Source organism: Lissotriton helveticus, chromosome 6 (genome assembly GCF_964261635.1).
Source record: "Lissotriton helveticus chromosome 6, aLisHel1.1, whole genome shotgun sequence".
In the NCBI taxonomy this organism is placed as follows: domain Eukaryota; kingdom Metazoa; phylum Chordata; class Amphibia; order Caudata; family Salamandridae; genus Lissotriton; species Lissotriton helveticus.
The window spans coordinates 830,948,446-830,963,533 of record NC_136067.1 but is presented as its reverse complement, the minus strand read 5'-3'; the positions used below and the strand labels follow the sequence as shown (position 1 = coordinate 830,963,533).

General features: G+C 47.9%; 1 protein-coding gene across 3 annotated transcripts in view; it reads left to right on the top strand.

The window, feature by feature from the left end:
• MTRES1 (mitochondrial transcription rescue factor 1) overlaps positions 1–15,088 on the top strand; it is an 88,172-nt gene that overhangs the window by 18,154 nt on the left and 54,930 nt on the right. Inside the window, exon 1 of one of the 3 annotated variants that reach the window (XM_078648425.1) lies at positions 5,578–5,674. The exons of the other annotated variants lie outside the window; for them this stretch is intronic. The gene's annotated coding sequence lies outside the window, so the exon portion shown is untranslated. Of the gene's footprint in view, positions 1–5,577; positions 5,675–15,088 lie in introns of those variants that run through there. 3 annotated transcript variants of the gene reach the window in all.

The following is a 15,088-nucleotide window of genomic DNA, read 5'->3' as shown; positions in this document are numbered from 1 at the left end:
AGTGTGTGTTTTATCTAATGTGTTTTGGTGTAATACAAAGGCTATTTTTATATAACCTTGTGTGGAGTTTCCTTTGTGGTGGGCCTTTGGTTGTTGTTGCTGGGGTGCGTGCGCAAATACTTAGCCTACATCGCCTCCAAGTTTAGCCTTGCTGCTCGCGCCACGTTACCTAGAGGGTGAGTAGGGGTTATCTTGGCGTGTAACTCCCTTGCCCTGACTTGGGGGTGGTGGTCTCTGACTGACTTTGGCGAAAGCCCTGGCCAGCCGGGGATCCCATTTCCAACATTGGCGGCAAGCGGTGGGATAAGGATTTGTGTTTGCCTTGTACCTTAGTAGTAACTGGCCATACCACAAAGCTCTGCATTTTAGATGACCACATTTTAGGGGATTGTTTTTTTTGGAAGTTTCATATTTCTTTCTCCTGAAGGTATCATTGTGCAATTGTGTCAGTACATTTGTCCCCTACCCTGCGCCCAGAGTCGGTACCTGTGTCACTTGTGGTCAGGTTGAGGAATCAGGGGTGGTAGAAACTACCTTACCAGTCCGAGGGGAGGGTTGTGTGTGGATGAATGGTGTGTGGCACTAGGCAAGTGAGTGTGATTTCTCTGGGGTAGAGAGCTTGCTGATACCTTTGTGAATTGTGTACTCCTGTGTTAGCTCAGACCCCTAGGTTCCCTGTGTGATCTTGTCTCTAGAACGTCTGCCAAGATGGAGCTTGTCTTTGATTTCATTGATCTAGATACCTACAGTACGTGGGAGCTGGTAAGGTTCTGTGACGAGAGAGACCTAGGGAGGGGTGAGTCAAACTGGTACGACCTTAGGGACCGCCTGGTCAGATGGCAAGAGGGTCACTGGGATCGTGAGCGCAGTGAGGAAAGGGTCTGGGCCCCACACCAGGAGGGTGGTGGGTCTGTGGGGAGCCCTGAAGATTCAGAAGAGGAGGAAGAAGATGACAGCACCTGGACGCCAGTAGAGAGTAGAGACCCCATAGATAGGGAGTCCCTTGCTGGGTCCAGTGTAGGAGGCAGCGCCTCATCCCTTTCCCTGTCCCCAGAGGAGCTGGAAGATAGGAGGAGAGAAAGGGAGCACCAGCTGGCTTTAGAAAAGCTCAGGTTGGAGCATGCCCAGGCTATGGCGCAGCTGGAGCTTAGGAAGCAACAGCTAGAGACCGAGATGGTCTTAGCGCAGGAAAGGATAGAGGAGGCTGAGAGGGCCTCCACCAGAGGCAAAGTAGCTCTGGAGGATAGACTATCCCCTGCGCGCAGTTTTAATTTTCTGGATTCCCCAGGGAGGGCTGAGTCCAGTGGTGGCAGCTATTTAGACTTCAGTGCAGAAAGTCTCCTACCCCGTGCCCAACGTATGGTCCCTTGTTCCCAAGAGGAGGAGTTAAGGTTGAAGTTCAGGGGCAGTAGGAAACCGCCTCAACAGAAGTGGGTTTTTTTTGTGGATGACTGTTCTGATGCAATGTGGGATTGGCTGGCGGCTAGCTCGGATGATGAGAAAGACGGAGTACTGAATATGTTTCTCAAGGAGCAGTTGCTCAGTGTTGTTTGTCCAGAGTTGCGCCAGCACCTGTTGAAGTCTGAATCCCTTAATCCTTGGGCGCTTGCTGAGGAAGCAGAGCGCTGGGAGAGTGATAAAGGTTCTCTAGGGTCATTAGGGAGTGACTCCAAAAGTAGTGGTTCAGGTATCTTCCAGCCCAACGTGGTGGAAGAGGCTCAGTGTAGCCCAGCTAGGTCCCAGGATAGCGAGGAGGGTGTAGGGGCTCACTGCCTGGCTCAGTGGAGCAGGAGTGAGGGGAGACCGAGGTTCCCCAGACGCCCGAAGCCCTGCCTCAGGACTTGGATGGTTTCTGTAGGGAACACCAGGTTGGGGACCTAGGCTGTCCTGTTAGTCCACTTGAGGAAGATCTCTTAGTGAGTAGAGGACCTGGAGCGTCTGTAACCAGAGCTCCTGTGGTTCTAGAGGCTGGCAGTACCGCTCCGGTAGGGAGGGTACAGGAGTCCAGCGTGAGGAGTGATTGGGGGATGAGTTTCCCAGTGGATGCACCAGTGGACCAGGGACTAGCCAGTTGGGCTAGATCTTCTTGGGGGGACCCGGGTGGCGCCACTTCTGGTCTGGGGGATCGTCACGCACTGTCAGGTGGACAGAGGGCGGGAGATCTGCGCCAGACAGACAGTCACACAACATATGTCTCATTTGTTAGCCTCAGGGGGATGGAATGTAAGTCCCCAGAAGTCCTGGAGTGCCAGGCAATTGTTCCACCGAAGGTTGTAGACCAGAGGTTGGAAGGCCAGGTTCAGGATCAGCCTGACCTGAAGGGTAGGACGACTGTAACCAGTGTCCTGACCGGTTCTTCTTCCAGAGGAACTTCTCCAGGTGGGAGAGGGCAGACCTCTGGAAGGGGGTGCAGAGGGTGGGAGAGCCCCCCTCTGACCCCGGTGCAACCTGAGGGGTTAAACCCTGGGTTGGAGTGGCGTTGCAAGGGTACCCCTCGCAGAGGGAGGAGGAACCCTAGAAGAAGAGGTAGGGGGAGGAGAGCCTTCCCTGAGACTCCTGGTCCGCCTGAGGGTGTAGACCCTAGGCTGGAGAACCAGTGGCAGTCTAGTCCTGTCTTGCAGACAGGAAGAGTGGAAAATGGCCGCTATGTGCCAGGGGTTACTACCCCCCGCTCTGCGAATTGGCAAGGACCAGTGGCACCTGGGTGGCCCAGGGCCTGGTCCTGGCCGCGGACAGCTCGGGAGTACCAGTGGGGTAGCCCAGTTGGTCCGGATAGTGGTTCTAGAAGGAATCCCATGGGTTCACCGTGGCGTAGAACAGGAGGGTGTCCCTGCAGTTGCGGGCCCGCGTCCGTGTTCTATCGCCCCAAGCAGGGAAGTCCATCACGGTGGTGATTGGTCTCCCCTGCGTTTTGGCTGGAAGGGGGTTGTGTTGGACTTTGGCCCTTAGGGCAGGTTCACCCCTAGACTTTTTGCGTGAAATGGTGACCTGGTGATGGTGATTTTTGGGATTCTGCGCACTTTCACTGTGTCCCAGTGGAAAGTGCGTGCGCACTCTGAGTGCATGTGCTGAGCTAGGCCTGCCCGCCCATAGGAATGCATGGGGAATGTATGTGTCCCTGGTAGTTCCTGATGCGTGGGGTGTACAGGCTTGAGTCTGGTATGTGTGAACTCGTGAGAGTGAATGCTGCGAGATGGTGTATGCAGCATGTATGTGCCTAGTAGCGAAGCGCCATTTCTAGACATGGCTGTACGTGTGCTGTGAGGGTGCTGGCGTGTGATTGGCTGGAGCTGGCTGGCATGCCAGGCTCCAGGAAGTCTGGATGGGTCTGCCCGGTGGTGAGTGGGAGATCTGCATGAGTAATGTGTGGGAGGAGTGTACCTGTGTCCTGGATGGGCTGGGTTTTCCCCACACAATGCTGGCTCCGCCCCCCTGTGGTGTGTCTAATGACCCAAGCCCTGCCAGTGAATAGAGAGGGTGGTTGAGGTAAACAGAGTACTCAAGAACCAGCTGCGACTGGTTCCGCCCCCACTCTGCACCCTCAGACAAAGGAATGCACTGTATAAAAATGGGGCTGTGTCCCCACTGAAGTTGTTCTCTTCCAGGATCCTGAGGGCTGCTGTTGCTGCTGCTGGGCCAGAGGACCGCCACTTGGGGTGTCTCCCTGCCTGGAGACCCAGTGTGCTGGCTCTGGGCCCAGCCTTGCCCCCCTGCCAGCCTACAAGGACTTTATTGCTGAACTGAGTGCTCCCTAGCGCTTGAGAGCGCTTTTCTTTGGCTTATAGCGCTTGGAGCGCTTTACTTTCCACTTGTAGCGCTTGGGAGCGCTGTGACCCTGTTCCTAGCGCTGAGAGCGCTTTATTGATGCCCCTGGCGCTTGGGAGCGCGTGGTCTGCGGGAGGCCGGTGCCCATCCGGCATTTACCTGTTCGATTGCCGATCGCGCTTTCCCGCCCCGCATTTTGCGTGGGGAAAGCAGGGGCCGCCCTGCGTGCTGCCGCCGGTTCGCGGCTGCCCACGCCGCACCTGTGGCTGTTGTTATTGCCCTTTTTGGGCTGTGCCCCTTTATTCGAATTTGCGAGTGCCCACCTCGCTTCTTAATTTAATTTAAGGCCGGTGCCCACCCGGCATTGCCCCTCGAGATTCACCGCCGCAGCCCGGGGTGTTTAAAAACGTTGCCGGGCCGCTGCCAAGTGCGACCCGGAAGTGTTCTCGCCGGCCGGCCAATCGGAGAGCGGGCCGACCGGAAGTCCCGCCCCCGCAGCCGCGACCCGGAAGTCAGGCAGGCCGGGGGCAGGAGAGAGGCAGGCGGAAGCTGCTGCCTGCCGGGGCTCCATGTGAAGGGAGAGCCCCGGGGAGAAGAAGAGCCGCCGGGCAGAGGAGACGCGCTACTCCCCAGACCGAGGGAGCATCAGCAGAACCCGGTGAGTGCTGCTCCAGTTCTCGAGGCTCCCCCAAGGCATTCCTTAGAGCCTAAGAGAGGCTCCAGCAACCGGGGCATTTGTTCTTAGAGCCTGCAGGGCTCTTGGGGGGCATTCTTGATTGAGTCCACGAAGGGCTCCGGTGGCCATTTGCGAGAGAGGGGGGCGTCGGGGCATATTGTCGGTGCCCGCCCCCCCTGTGTGCTCGCCCCAACCAGTGGGGCATTTCTTTACGTAGAGCCTGCGAGGCTCAGAACAGCATTGTTTCTAAGAGCCCGAGAGGCTTGTGGCGGCCCTTATTGATGGTAATAGCCCTGAGAGGCTCAGGGGGCATCACCTTTATTTGTTTAGAGCCCTGAGAGGGGCTCAAGGGGCCTTCATTGATTTCGAGTCCCCAGAGGGGGGACTCCAACGTTGGTGCCACATTTGCAAGAGTCCAGAGAGGCTCCACAGTGCCCTAACTTTCCCTGCACCAGTTGCCCAGCACTTTGTGGGCAACTGCCACGTTTAGGCCCTGACATTGGGACACAGGGACAGTCACAGGTGGTGACTGGTGAGTTTTGCGCAACTGTGTTTTATTGTTACACCTCTGAATGAATGTTATGCATTGCATCATGTGTTTTCCTCTTACACCCCTACAGGTATTGTAATACATAGGTGGTTGTTTTCTCCCTAGTACAGGTGGTGCTAGTGAGGTCCTGTTACCAGTAGTGACTGGTTGTGTGCTCTATTTTTATTGTGTGCTACAGTGATTTTACATGCAAAAGTATTATTTCTGAAAGTGCTACTTCTGATTCCTGACAGTGGTCCAGGTGGCCCTGTCTTGTAAATATCCCCTTGTAAATTCTGCCCGTGCCTCTGGCACATTGTAAAGTGTGTGTTTTATCTAATGTGTTTTGGTGTAATACAAAGGCTATTTTTATATAACCTTGTGTGGAGTTTCCTTTGTGGTGGGCCTTTGGTTGTTGTTGCTGGGGTGCGTGCGCAAATACTTAGCCTACATCGCCTCCAAGTTTAGCCTTGCTGCTCGCGCCACGTTACCTAGAGGGTGAGTAGGGGTTATCTTGGCGTGTAACTCCCTTGCCCTGACTTGGGGGTGGTGGTCTCTGACTGACTTTGGCGAAAGCCCTGGCCAGCCGGGGATCCCATTTCCAACATCGACCTCTTAGACTGTCTTAGAATCATCTTCTGTAGCTTGGACAGTCTATCCGAATGAAAGGTATCAGACTGGAGTTAGGGCTGACGTCGAGCTGGGTACATTCACTGCAAATAGTAGCAAATTGGTATTTTTTCTTTTTTCTGAATGTCTATTCCCATAACTGACCGAAACTGCAATTAAACCAATAAACCAGGGTCAAGCTCTATTCAGCATTACTTGATTTAAAGTCAGCATTACTTGATTTAAACTTCTTGATTGTAATGATGTAACTTCATTTAAACATAGTGTAAATAATTCCCTTAAATTACTATCATTTGGAATTGATGTCCTAATCATAAGCTCACCCATATCAACTATTGCCTAAATTACAGTCACCATTAGTTGGCCAAGCTTTGTGATTATTTCTTGGGCCAACTAAAAAGACAATTTTGAGTTTTATTGTACTTTTTAAATAAAATCATTGCAGTATAAAATCAGTCACTATATCTCACTGCCTTTACCTTTACTTTTCCATGGTGGTTAAGTTCTGTAAAGAAATGTTCATTGAAAAGTATGACCTTTGCCATTACTCTCGAGTTTTAATGTTTTTAGGTCTCGGTCTGCGTAGGCTGCGCTTGCGCAGTCTCGCCCGCGAGATCTTATGTTTCTTAGTGTGGGGCCTGAACCGCACCTCTTCTCCATTGGCTGGCTTCCTAAACGGAGGCCAGCCATTGGAGAAGAGGGGCGACTGTCCATTTAAGCCCCGTCTTTTTGGGATTCGGGGGTGTGTTTTTTAGTTTCTTTCTCTCCTCTTCCCATTGGCTGGAATTTTACATTCCAGCCAATGGGAAGAGGAGAGAAATAAAAACACGCCCCCAGTCGCAAAATGACGGGGCTTTTCGGAGAGCCATTTCTGCTGGACCTCGCTACTACTGAGATGCGTTCTCTCACAAGCGGGTCAAGTTCTGGGGTCCTGGGCCGCACTGGTGTTCCACTGCATAACGGCAAGCTGCAGGGGTAAGGAGGGGCGCCGTTTACTTGTAAATGTTGCTGCTGTCCTGGGGAGTCACATTCGTCACCGCGGCTCGCTCGCTAGGTCGTTGGAGAGCGGCGGCGTCACGCCCTTGTCGCCATTTTGTCTCCCGATTTCTGAGGAGTTCTTAAATTGATTACTCGTACAGACGGCCGTGCAGACTAGCACCGGCATACTCAGTGGCTGCACCGGGTGTTCCCATTTCAGGAACACTGCATTATGTGGGGTCCTGGGCCCCACTGGTGTTCCACTGCATAACGGCAAGCTGCGGGGGTAAGGAGTGGGGGGCGAGCAGCGAGCGTCTCTTTCAAGTTGCCCTGCTGCAGAGTTCGGACTTATTTGTTCGGTGAGGGCAAGCAAGGTCGGGCTGGCAGGTCACCAGGCCATGTGCAGAGAGAGAGAGTACAGCGCCACAGACCCCCGCCGTTACAGCCAGCTCTGGCCTTGCAGAGCCACGCGCTGCTCCGTTATAGGGCACCGACTTTTCAGTTGATCCATTTGTCAACCCAAAGTCAGCAGGACCATAACTCCCAGAATGCACAGGTGTTACTATGGCCCAGAGCGATGGTACTCAAGATACAAACCCCGGAAGGATGAGGGCTGGCAGTTGGCCCCGCCGGGATCCTGAAGTGTGACCTGCGGTGACCGCAGATGTCAGCAGTGAACGCCGAACCGCTGCGCCCACACGGTGGGCAGGTACAAGCAGCTAGGGTGGCTCGGGAATGGCTCCTTCCCAGCCCTGGCCTAGGGAGCAGGGCCACTCCACGGGGCTCCGGAGGGGAAGAGTGCGGGTGTCTAAGCGCTGCCATGTGGACTCTCGCCGTTTGCTCTGCGGGGCTCTTGCTGCTCCAGGCCACCGCCTCCGCCGTCCAAGAGGCCTCATCTAATATGTAAGTCTGCCTTTCCCCCTCCCCACTACCACACCTCCCCACTGCTCTTGGTACTGAAGCGGCCTGTGTCCGTGTAGGGGAGCTCCGTCAGTGCACATCAGCCCTGTGCTCACCACTGCACACAGCTCCGTCAGTGCACCTCAGCCCTGACCAGTGCTCACCACTGCACACAGCTCCGTCAGTGCACATCAGCCATGTGCTCACCACTGCACACAGCTCTGTCAGTGCAGATCTACCCTGACCACCAGCATCATGTGCTCACCACTGCACACAGCTCCGTCAGTGCACATCTACCCTGACCACCAGCATCATGTGCTCGCCACTGCACACAGCTCCATCAGTTCACCTCAGCCCTGTCCTGTGCTCACAACTGCACACAGGTGTCAGTACACCTCAGCCCTGACCACCAGCATCAAGCGCTCACCATTGGACACAGCTGCGTCAGTGCACATCTACCCTGGCCACCAGCATCAAGTGCTCACCACTGCACACAGCTGCATCAGTGCACATCTACCCTGACCACCAGCATCATGTGCTCACCACTGCACACAGCTCCATCAGTGCACCTCAGCCCTGACCAGTGCTCACCACTGCACACAGCTGCGTCAGTGCACTTCTACCCTGACCACCAGCATCATGTGCTCACCACTGCACACAGCTCCATCAGTGCACCTCAGCCCTGACCAGTGCTCACCACTGCACACAGCTGCGTCAGTGCACTTCTACCCTGACCACCAGCATCAAGCGCTCACCAATGCACACAGCTCCGTCAGTGCACATCTACCCTGACCACCAGCATCATGTGCTCACAGCTCTGTCAGTTCACTTCAACCCTGCCCTGTGCTCACAACTACACACAGCTCTCACTGCACCTCAGCCCTGACCACCAGCATCAAGTGCTCACCACTGCACACAGCTCCGTCAGTGCACCTCGGCCCTGACCAGTACTCACCACTGCACACAGCTCCGTCAATGCACCTCAGCCCTGACCAGTGCTCACCACTGCACACAGCTGTGTCAGTGCACATCTACCCTGACCACCAGCATCATGTGCTCACCACTGCACACAGCTGCGTCAGTGCACATCTACCCTGACCACCAGCATCAAGTGCTCACCACTACACACTGCTCCGTTAGTGCACCTCAGCCCTGATCAGTGCTCACCACTGCACACAGCTCTGTCAGTGCAGATCTACCCAGACCACCAGCATCATGTGCTCACCACTGCACACAGCTCCACCAGTTCACCTCAGCCCTGTCCTATGCTCACCACTGCACACAGCTCCGTCAATGCACCTCAGCCCTGACCAGTGCTCCCCACTGCACACAGCTGCGTCAGTGCACATCTACCCTGACCACCAGCATCATGTGCTCACCACTGCACACAGCTGCATCAGTGCAGATATACCCTGACCACCAGCATCATGTGCTCACCACTGCACACAGCTCTGTCAGTTCACTTCAGCCCTACCCTGTGCTCACAACTGCACACAGCTCTCAGTGCACCGCAGCCCTGACCACCAGCAACAAGTGCTCACCACTGCACACAGCTCCGTCAGTGCACCTCAGCCCTGATCAGTGTTCACCACTGCACACAGCTGCGTCAGTGCACATCTACCCTGACCACCAGCATCCTATGACCCAGAGCTATGGTACTCAAGATACAAACCCCGGAAGGATGAGGTCTGGCATTTGGCCCCGTATGGATCCTGAAGTGTGACCGGCTGACCGCAGATGTCAGCAGTGACCGCCGAACCGCCGCGCCCTCACATTGGGCAGGTACAAGCAGCTAGAGTGGCTCGGGACTGGCTCTTTCCCAGGCCTGGCCTAGGGCGCAGGGCCACTCCCTCCACATGAGAGGCATAAGGGGCGGGCACACGGGGCTCCGGGGGGTAGATTGCGGGTGTCTAAGCGCTGCCTTGTGGACTCTCGCCGTGTGCTGTTCGGGGCTCCTGCTTCACGTGGAGCTCTGTGTGTGGGGCTCTGTGTGTGGGGCTCTGTGTGTGGGGCTCTGTGTGTGGGGCTCTGTGTGTGTGGCTCTGTGTGTGTGTGGCTCTGTGTGTGTGGCTCTGTGTGTGTGTGTGTGTGTGTGTGGCTCTGTGTGTGTGTGTGGCTCTGTGTGTGGCTCTGTGTGTGTGTGGGTGAAAATGCAATAGGTCTCACTGTAAAGATCATGGACACAGTGGATGATGAAGGAAAGTATTTTATTCAGTATAAAACAACCCCAGTTACATCCATAGACAGCTTCCTCTGCTACTGTCTTTCCTTGGACTGCTCCCTGGATTCCACACTCTGGAATCCAGTGAGCACTGAGTGACACTTGGAACTTTACTGCATCACTAGGAATATTCTAAGATACAACATATCTCCCCTCCTATAAATTATTCAAAATAGCAATACCAAAATACATGTGATTATATCTGAAAGAAAATTAAAACTATTATATTACAAACTATATACCCCTGAATGCACCATTTTAAATTATGAACATATGAAATCCTTCATCCATATTGGTTTGTATTTGTGCCTAGCTGGAAGAGATGTAACTCCTGATGTAGAAATAGGCACACTTTCACCCTTTGCAGAAAACCTTTCTGAGTGATTGATTTTTTGACTATCAATTTGTTTGCATTCCAGATCATTACATTTCGTTATACTTCTTATATTCCATTGTTTCCCATCATCTAATTTCACTATGTTTCCACATACATTTATGACTTGTTTGGGTTTTGACCATTTTGAGAATCCAGGTTTTCGATTTCCCATTACTTGTGAGCGTACCCAATCACCAGCTTTAAATGTTCTGATATTACGATTAATTTTGACATTGTGCTCTTGTACATACTTGTTTTGATATTGTTGTACTTTATTTAATAATTCATTTCTTTTAACACTACCTGTAAGATCTCTCGACATCCAATTTGGTTTGACTTTAGATCCAGCTACACGCCCTTTTAATAAGGAAAAAGGAGATTTACCTGTAGCCGTATGGGGAGTGTTTCTATAACACCACAACATTTCCTTAACAGCTCTTTTGCAATTTTCATCATTATTGTTGGCAAGTTGAATACATTCTTTTAACACACGGTTGAATCTTTCCACTAAACCATTTTCTCTTGGATTATATACAGAAGTGGTAATGTGTTTTATGCCAACTTGGTTTAAATAAACAGAAAATTCTTCAGCTATAAATTGTGGACCATTATCCGATAAGATTATGCTCGGATAACCCTCTCTACGAAAAATTTCCTCACAAAATTCAATTATATTGGAAGCCTTAATATCCCTTACAAAAGCTACTTCAGGCCATTTGGAGTGAAAATCCATTAATACTACTGCAAACTTATTTTCAATACCTTTAACATGAAATGGACCACAGATATCAATAGCGACTTTGTCCCAAGGTCCATCTGGAAAAACAGTTGCTGAAATAGTTGTTTCTTGAGATTTGTGAGATTTATCACTGCACATGCAGGCTAAACAATTCCGAACACATCTATCTATATCTTTATCCATGCCAACCCACCAGAAATCATTTCTAGCCCTTCTTTTCATGCTTGTCATTCCACTATGTCCTTCATGCAATAAACACAACATTTTTTCACGTAGTGTCAACGGTACTACCAGTCTGTCGCTTCTTCTAAGTATGCCATCATTAAAAGATAACTCATGCCAAATCATTTTATAATCAGCTAAAATAGACTTATCCAAAGTTGATAAATCAACATTAATATGAAGATTGTTAATAATTTGTTGCAATATCGTGTCATCAGCCACTGCTTGAACCCATTCCTGTTTACTAAATGCACTGCTGCACGATTCTTCTATATTAGCTATCAGCCATTCATCATTATCCTCTACTGTATGATCTTTGTCACTGGGTAAAGGAAGACGAGATAAACAGTCTGCATTGATATTTTTGTGACCAGGAACATAATTAATTTGAAAATTGTATCCTTGTAACCTGTATAACCATTTGGCTATTCTAGGTGTAGCCCTTGAAGCTCCTTTTGTGGTAAAAATATCTACAAGAGGTCTGTGATCTGTTCTCAATTCAAATGCAGTTCCCCAAATAAACGTTTTAAAATGATCTACTCCCCACCAACATGCCAGCGCTTCTTTTTCAATTACAGAATATGAAGGTTCAGCACCCCTCAATGTGCGAGATGCGAAAGCTATTATACGTTCTACTCCACCATGCTGTTGCATCAAAACAGCACATAAACCGTATGCACTAGAGTCTACAACAATTATAGAGATGTGATTTGGATCATATGGTTTCAAAGCAACTGCTTTGGTGATATCTTTTTTGATATTGTCAAATGCTTGTTGACATGATGTGGACCATACAAAAGAAACACCTTTTTTCATTAAAATCCTTAAAGTATATACTTTGTCAGCAAAATTTGGGACAAATTTAGAATAGTATTCAGCAAGCCCCAAAAATGACCGTAACTGGTCTTTATTGATAGGATGAGGTGCTTTTTCGATGGCATCTAATAATTTTATCTTGGGTTTAATTCCTTCTCCGGAAATTGTATGTCCTAGATAATCTATTTCTTTCACTCCAAACTTGCATTTTTCACCGCATACAGTTAAACCAGCATGTTGTAATTTCTGCAGAACATTGTGTACTGCTTTGTCATGAGAACATGTATCCTTGCCCCAAATGAGAACATCATCTTGAAATATTCTTACATTAGGTTCATCCTTTAAAATGCTACACATGACTCTTTGAAATACAGAAGACGCAGACGCCAACCCAAATGGCATTCTGAGATACTGAAAGGCACCTTCAGGCGTAATGAAAGACGTTAAATGTCTAGATTCTGCATGTAGTTTGATTTGATGATATGCATTTGATAAATCAATTGACGAGAAGTACATAGCATCTTTAATACTGGATATCATCTCATTGATATGTGGCAGAGGATGTCGGTCAATCCAAATATTTTTATTTAAATCTCTTAGGTCCACACACATCCTAATTTTGCCATTGGATTTGCGAGCCAAAACAACAGGACTAAGCCAATCTGAGGCTTCTATAGGTTCAATGACTTTGGCATCACATAATCTCTTCAATTCCTCCTTTAAAGGTTCTCTTAAGGCAAATGGTACATTTCTTACTTTATGTACTGCAGGTATACTGTCTGTTTTCAATATTATCTTATGTTCAAATTTGATTAGGCATCCCAAATTTTTGCTAAACAATTGGGGAAAAACAGATTCCCATTTGGACGAAGATTCTCCACCAGTTAATAATACCTGTTTATTATAATCTTCATACAACACCACTTGATCAGGATGATTTGGATTTAATAATAATCCCATTTTTTTCAGATCTTTCCAACTCAATAATGGTCGACCTTGTTCGACAACATATACTTTTGTTGAACAAGATCTTCCCTTAAAGGTTAATTGTGCTTCAAAGTAACCTATTACTGGTAATTTTATTCCACAATATCCTTTAGGTCGAACATCAGATGATATCAAGGTGTATTTGTTACCATTCTCCCACATGTTTTTGTCAATGATAGTATATGGCGAACAGGAATCTGCCCAAAGAGACATATATACTTGGTTTATCAGAACTTCACATTTGGGAGGACAGTAATCTTCAGAAATATCATTTACAGAATCATCATACAGCACCATTACTTCAATATCATTTTCACTTCTATCATTTTCATCGTCATCACTGTCTGGTTGAGATTCTACTAGATTAACCGATCGTTTCCAATTGCTATTATCACCTGTTCTACAACATTTGGCAAAATGACCTATCTTCTTGCATTTAATGCACGTGACTTTACTGGCAGGACATTTAATGAACTCTGCAGTGTGATTTTGACTCCCACATCTAAAACATATCCTTTTAGTAAAATTGCTTTTGTTTTTGTAAGCATTGGTTTTCATATTTTTATTTTCATTTTTAAATTCTGTTCTTTTGTAACCCCCATTCAAAGCATTTATACTGTTAGATTCGTCTTTGTCTTTTTGTGGTACTGAGCTCAATTCTTTAACATAATGGGAAGTATTTTCCATTTTCCTTGCAGTGTCCAGTGTTTTTTGCAAAGACGGATTTTTGAGTTCAAGCAAGCGTTCTTGGATTTTTATATTTTTAATTCTATTAATGAATTGATCTCTGATGATCTCTTCATGTAAGTCTTTAAATTTACAAGTGATAGCTAATGTTCTTAAACAAGCTACATACTTTTGCACATTTTCACCTTGTAACTGTGCTCTAGAAAAGAATTTGTGTCTTTCAACTACTATACTAGTTTTCTTCCCATAGTTATCTTCTAGAGCTTTTAAAGCTTCAGTATATATGTCAACTGATGTGTCATTTGAACTTGTTTCACTAGTCTCACTAGTCTGATCACTGTCAGACACTGTTGAAACAACACGATTGTTAATAGGTAAAGTTTTTAACACTTTCCTGCCTTCTACTCCCAAATTGTGTTTTAATAAAGCTAACTTTCTAGATGGTAGAAATACATCACCACCAATTGCTTCTAAATAAGTCTCAAAAGACTCTGACCAATCTTCCCAATTCATAACTGGAGGACCAGGACATTGTAAAAACTTAGGAGGAGCTACTACAGAAGAAGAAACGTCCATGTTTATACAAAACTTGAAATAAGTGAAATATAACTCTGTTTATACAAGAAATAAATAAATTAAAATAAATAACGTAGTCACCGTTGTCAGCGTTTCTTCTATGCAGATAATTGTTGCTGAGGTGTTCAATGTTGTTAGATGTTAATGTCTTCGTTTTGGTTGTTTGTATAATATGTTTTTAATTATTTTGTAGAATATGTGTATTCATGCCTTAGATAGTTCTTTGTGATCGTTGCTGCTTTCTGAAATTTCCGCTTTCTGAAACTGCGTTTAAATGCAGTTGAAGTTGAGAGCAAACGACGATAAAAATGTATTTATGTGGTTTCTATGGTGATTCAAGATGGCCGCCGTATTGCGTGGATAACGTGATGACGCGTTGTTTCAAAGCGTCACTGCGCAAGGAAGACGAACTGTGACGAGTAGAGTGTTTTCGTCGTGATGTAAAGATGTCCAGAGATCAACACGGCATTTTTCAAAGAGGTACTGCAGTTCAGTTGCAATTTTCTGTTATGCGCGAGGCGCGAGGATAATGAATTATAACCTATTACGCTCCAATAGGTAATTTCACACGGCAATTGTTCATTCAATGGAGATTATTTGGTTATATTGAAATCTCCTTTACAACGCAGTAGAGCGTATTAAAAGTCTAAAATTCAGAAAGTAATATCAACGCTTCAGCATTAAATTAGTAGCGCTATTTTAAAATGACGTGGAAACATTTTTTTTTTTCATCAAATATTTTAAGAGTTCATACCGTGTTTATCTGGGGTTGTTGAAGAAATTTCCACGTCTTCAAAAGATAAAGTCTTTTCTCCAATCTTCATATATGACGTTTTTTCAATTTCTTTCTTTCCTTTCTTTGATTGCTTTGGTGAATCCGATCCTCGTGGCCACTGTAAAGATCATGGACACAGTGGATGATGAAGGAAAGTATTTTATTCAGTATAAAACAACCCCAGTTACATCCATAGACAGCTTCCTCTGCT